The sequence below is a fragment of the Merops nubicus genome, unplaced genomic scaffold, assembly GCF_000691845.1.
Source record: "Merops nubicus isolate BGI_N331 unplaced genomic scaffold, ASM69184v1 scaffold20987, whole genome shotgun sequence".
Classification (NCBI taxonomy): domain Eukaryota; kingdom Metazoa; phylum Chordata; class Aves; order Coraciiformes; family Meropidae; genus Merops; species Merops nubicus.
Window position 1 is genome coordinate 1 of NW_008622559.1, and position 6047 is coordinate 6047.

Consider the following 6047-nt stretch of genomic DNA (forward strand, 5'->3'; position numbering starts at 1 on the left):
CAAATCCTCCTGGAAGGCATTTTTCAAGTACACAAAGAACAAAAAGGTGATTGGGAATAGCCAACATGGATTTACCAAGAGCACAGCACATCTGACCAATCTTAATTTTCTTCTGATGTGAAATCTGCCTCAATGGACAATTTGTAATTGTCCAACAGGGAATTTGTGTACCTTGACTTTAGCAAGGGCCTTGCAACAACTTCTCTAAGTCTCCTTGTCTCCTTAGAGTGAGATGGGGAAACTGTGGGCAGGAAGAGGAGTGGAAAACTGGCTGAATTTCTGGGCTCCCAGGGTGTTTGTCAGCAGCAGAGCCCAGCTGGCAGAATGGCACTAGGCTGTTTTGTGTCTTTATTAATGACCTGGGTGCTGAGATGGAGTGCAGTGTGAGATCAATAGCTAAGAAAAAATCATATTATTGTACTCCCTGGACTGAGAGAGATAAAGACAGAACTATAGTAGATCTTTGTGAAAAGCAGAGGCTTCAGAAATCTATTTTTGAGCTCAGGAAAATAATCTAAGTTGCAATAAGGAAGGGAGATGATCTTCTACACTGTTGATAGAACAGGTCACTGACAAAAAGGGAGGAACTTGTTGCCATAGACAGTGACCAGTTTATGTTTTCCCTTCCAAAATGAGTCCTCTTACTTTTTCTCCTTTGAATGTCACCTGCCCTTTCCAAAACCATCACAGAGCATCGTGTGGTCTTTGCAATCAGTTCCCCACTGTCCACACTGTCACTTTTGAGATATATTATGCCTGGTTTTCTCTTTTGTTTCATTACTTTTATACTGACAATTTGCTCTGAGGCAGATGTCCTGTGACTGTCAGGAAGTCTGCTGACATAAAATCATTCCTAAGCATCCCCAGTGTGAACACAGGTTTGGTTTGGTTTGTTTCTAAAAAAAAAAAAAGAGAAAAATAAAGATTCTCTATCTGTATATAAAGTTCTTCTGCAGAAAGATCCCAGGTCTGATCCTCTGCACACTCTGTTCATCCTCAGGGTACCAAAATAGTCCTATTTAAAATACACTACCTTGTACATCTTAGATAAAACCCAGACAAGTCCAGCACTTGAAAAATTACAGCTCCTGGCCATGCTGAACTGTGTGTTTTCTCCACAACCACCTAGAATTCTTTGTTTGTATTATTTTTTAATTTTGATAGGAATTTGGTAATTAAGATATTAGCACAGCTCTAACCATCCCCTGTTTTGTAGTGGTTGTACAGTGATATAGCCCAAGAAATTGGAATGCAATTACTCCCAACTGATGGCTGGCAAACACTATGAGTAACTTTACACATATAAGACAGACACACTGAATTTGAATAAAACTGTTGAGTTTATCACCTTTTCTTTAGACTAAAATGAAGATTTTAATCTGACTGAAAAAATATTAAGCTTTTGCATAGTCAAATATCTTTGGACACAGTGAATTGTGGTTTGCAGAGCCATTGTTAGGGCTGCTGTCAAGGTCAGATAATGTGGTAGAGTGATTAAATTATGTTGAACGTAGCAAGATTTAATCAAGGAGCATTTTTAATTGCTGTGCCTGTTGGTCAGGTCTCACATGTCAAAGCTGCAGGTATATCAAAGAACTTCACTGCATTCTATAACATTTCCAAAGATGCTTTTCCCATATTCCAAGGATTGTCCTCAGATTTATACTTAAATCTGAAGACCCAGTATCTTCTTTTTCAGATATCTCTGCTTTTATGGCTTGAATTGCCAGCTGGATAAAATGAAATAAATTCTCTTTCAATAGTCAGTGCAAACTATATCAAAACAGGGAAAACTAGCAAGGAGTTTTCCAATGACTATAAGAAATGATGATACCCTGGAGCCTATGTACAGTAGTCTGCTACTGTAGAGGTAAAACTGAGTGGATTTTCTGGTGTCTTATCTGGAACAGTTCATCCTATGGTGCCTCACAGGTTTGTTGCTAAACTAATCTGTTTCCCTTCATTTGCTAAGTCCTGGGGAAAAAAAAACTTCTTATGCTTTTCTCTACACAGCATAAATTTTGCTTGATGAAATCTTGAGACTAGAGCAGAGTTTGGAGGGATCTTCTTATTAACAGCCATGCTACTCTGCTGCACATTCCAGCTGTGAGGAAGAGCAGGGCTGCTCTAGGATCAGTGGGATCAATTTAGTTTGGTTCTAAGAGAAATAAAAACATAAAGCAAAAAGGTAACAAAACCCATTTTGAGTTGTTAATGCTCTTAGGGAAAGGAGATGCTACCAATAGATGGCACTGTGGTCCTGTCACTCGGCTGTTCTTTAGCTAGAGAATATAATTTATTTAGGCTGCTGATTAATTTTAATATTCTAGTGCGACTTCTTTGTGAAATTAATTTCATTGACTGATTTCTAGTGAAAGTGCACTGTTTCTGAGACTGAAATATTCTAAGCTGCATGTACTTATCCAAATAATATATATTTTCATTAGGACAGCTGTCTTTAGGAAAAGAGAATGAGTGCAGTGGCTCATTTTGGGCCAGTTTAGTGAAATAGTTAAATTCTGCAACATGCTCTTTCTCTTTGTCCAGCATGATATTTAAAATTACTTTAGCTTTCAGCAGGCATTGTCCTGTGAGGATGTATGGGAGTATTTAAACCAAATACTTCAGACAAAACTCCAGTTTCTAAAACAATTGGTGGCATTTAAATATTTTTAATCTGCTTTACGAGCAGGGGGATCTGACAAAACAATAAAGCATTGGAACACCATTTTACAGGAACATTACAAAATACAGCAAACATTTTTTTTCTCTAGGTATTTACATAAGCAAACATATAGGTATTCAAAATAGAATGCATCTCACCATCTGGCAATAATTACAGAAGGACATGGTTGGCTGGGTGGGGTAGATAGAGGAGATTTTTTTGCCCTGAAGTATAGAAAGGATGCACACCAGCTTAGGAGACACGTGGTGAGCTTCATGTCTTTGGACATTTTTCAGATGCAGTCTTATCAGTCATAAAATGGTGATCTACTTGAAAAAATTGTTGATGAAAACAGATTTTTCAGGCAGAGAGGGTTTTTGGGGATGTGGATCTGACAAGCTGACTCAGCATGCTTTCCCTGGAAGAGAGGGGAAGGCCCTAACCTCTGAGCTAGGCTGGGTGAATGTCTTCTCTTTTTTTTTGCCTGGAAAAGTACAAAAGTTTCCATTCCAGTCTGATGCATAATGAAAACATTCACTTTTGTTTTTTTGCAAGGTGGAAGTGTTGCTCTGAGGCTCTAGTCACATTAAACTGTAGTGTTCATCCCAAGCATGGGCTCAGTGCTATGAATTGTGGTTTAAAACAGCTGAACTTTGTCATCTGTCTGCTGTATAATGACTCTATTAATTGCTCTCTGCTGATGAACAACCTCCTGCAGACCTGGCGTGGTGGCTAGAAAAAATTCAGACCCTGACTCTGTCATCCTCACTAAGGCAAACCACACAAAAATCTATTAACATTTTGGTGCAAGGTGGCAGAATCAGGTCTCCCTAAGCTATCAAAGATGTCCATGAAGAGCTGCAGATACTGCTCTTCATCTGCAGTGCATTCTTGGCTTTGAGAGGCTTCTTAGGCAAAAGCTGCTAAACACTCAATAAAACCACCTAAGTGCTCCCAGAATTAAAATGCCAGGCATCAGATATCCCTGCTTCTGAGTGAAAAAATAAGTGTTGTGTTACCTCCAGCTGTCAATTAAAAAACTCTCTTAGGTCCATTAAAGAAACGCTCTTAGGTCAATTAAAGAAAATCTCTAAGGTCCAAAACAGAGGGTCTGAAAAAAAAACATTGTTCAGAGTCTTCTAATGAAGCAGCCAGTGAGTAACTGAAGCTCTCTCTGTTGGTAGTGAAACATTCCCTGTCAGCATTTGCAACCTGAGCCAACTGCCATGGTGAAAGAGGAGCAGAAGGTGAAAGGAAAGAGAAACAGGGAGGGCTGATGTCTTCTGCCAGGGGGGTGAACTGCAGACAGTGAGCAGGGAGCATAAAGCAGTGCATGTGAAATGCTCAGTAACAGTCTGTCGAGTGCAAGCTGGTGAAGGAGACTGTGCAGAGCAGCAGCCAGACCCTCAGGGGTTTTGGAAGGAACTTCAGGGTGCCCTAGACGTGGTACAATAAGCACCAGGCTCTGTTCCCTGGCACGGGCTGGCAGCAGGACCCAAGCTGTTCATTCTGTCTGCTCCTACCTCTTGCAAGGCCAGGGACATTTGCATCAAGGTGAACAGAAATGGCACAAACCATGTTGATTCCCTCCCTTGGTGGAAGCATTCCCTTTCCCCTCACAGGCAGGGTTAGAGACCTTTGATCCTGTGTCAGTAGTCATCAGATGAAGGCAATGTGGTTTGATGGCAGATCCTGAGCCTCAGACCTCTACTCATGAAAGATCTTTGGTTTTATTACTGCTTACTTCATCCCTGGGGTGTCCATTCCCAAGGGGGACTCCTCAAAACCATCCCTTCAGATGTGTGGAGGTATCTGGACATCAGGTGGTACCTGAATCTCCTGGTTCATGGCATGCTCTGGATCACTCCAGCAGTGCTTCATCCCTTACCTGACTGGCCTGCATGGTACAAGTCTGTCATTGTCCTTAGCAAAATATCCCTGATGTAAGACCTATATCAAACTTGTCAGGAAAGAATGGGAACTCACTGCTCCCACCTGCTACCATGGTGGTCCTCGTGCTCAGCTGTCTGTACCAGATTCCCCCTGAAATCCCTCCTGTGCCTGTGTGGGGTGGACAGGGAGTGTGTAGGGGGTGTGCAGCGAGTTCATTTTTCCTTCTGTTGAAGTTGCTCAGTTTGGTTGTGGTGATCAACTGTCACCAGAGCCAGGGCAACATATAAATCCCCTCAGCAAGCACAGCACTTACAGCACCTGCATTATCAGGTGATCCTGAATTCCCAGGGGGTTTTTTGGAAAACAATGAATGGCCATGAGCCAACAGATGACATGCATGGCATCACTGCAGTGACCTAGAGCATGACACCTACACCCAGGTGAGAAGAGCTCCTGTGTGACCTGGGCACGGTGGCTTTCATCTGTCCCACACTGGAGGAAACAGCTCATAAAACTGGCAGGTTTAATTATCATACTGGAAAGAGAACAGTAAAAGCAGTTTCTTGGAAGTCACCCAAATACCCAGTTGAGTTTTAAGTCCTCTTCTACAGCAGATTGGTATTTGAAGCTAAAAGTCTTCTTCTTCCAAAGACCCCCAGCTGGTAGGCTAGAATCAGATTCAGTTGCTCTCTGTCTCTTTCTTTGCCTTAGTGGAAATTTAATTGGTCTGTGAAAACTGAACAACTTCAGGAGGAGGCCTGATGAAGGCATTGGAGTTTGACTTCTGGGTAGGCAGTGGGTTTTTTTCAGAGTGGACAGGACCTGAAACTGGAACACATTCTGATTGTGAGGACTGGGGCTGCCAAATTTATGGAACAAATCAAATTCTTGGCTTTAGGCTTTGCTGGTGGACGCAACGTTTCTATTTCTGCTGCCCAGCAGAGCCCCACTGGCTTCAGTGAACTCATCTACAGAGCCCAAAAGGAAAGAGTTTCATGACTGGGCATTTCTGTCCAGCAATGTATTTGCTGTTCTTTATGTCATGGATTCTGCCCTGGGAGCTGGTCAGGTGAAATACAGTGTTGCTTCTAAGTCCTGTCATTTTTCAAGTGGGTCCCATTTGCCTGTACATATTTCATTAAGGCTGAGTCCTAATAGTGCAAGCTACCTTCTGTTCCTGAGCAATCCACAGTGACAGCAAAACTAGGGAAAATTCTGAGCAAGTAACAGTTTTCTAATAAATCTGGCTCTACCAGCCCTAAAACAAAACCAGAAGGACACTTCCCTAACGGCCTTTTTAACCGAGGAGAAACGCTGAGAGAGGATCTGCAGCAACCTTTTACTGAAGGATTTGCTCATGCAAAATATCCACTTATGTTACTTAAATCCAGTTCTGTTGGTTGTGGAATCGTTCCTGAAATTATTTAGCAACGTTGTGCCTGGTTTTTCACTCTTCTCTCACTTCACATCCTTCTCAACATCAGCAGGA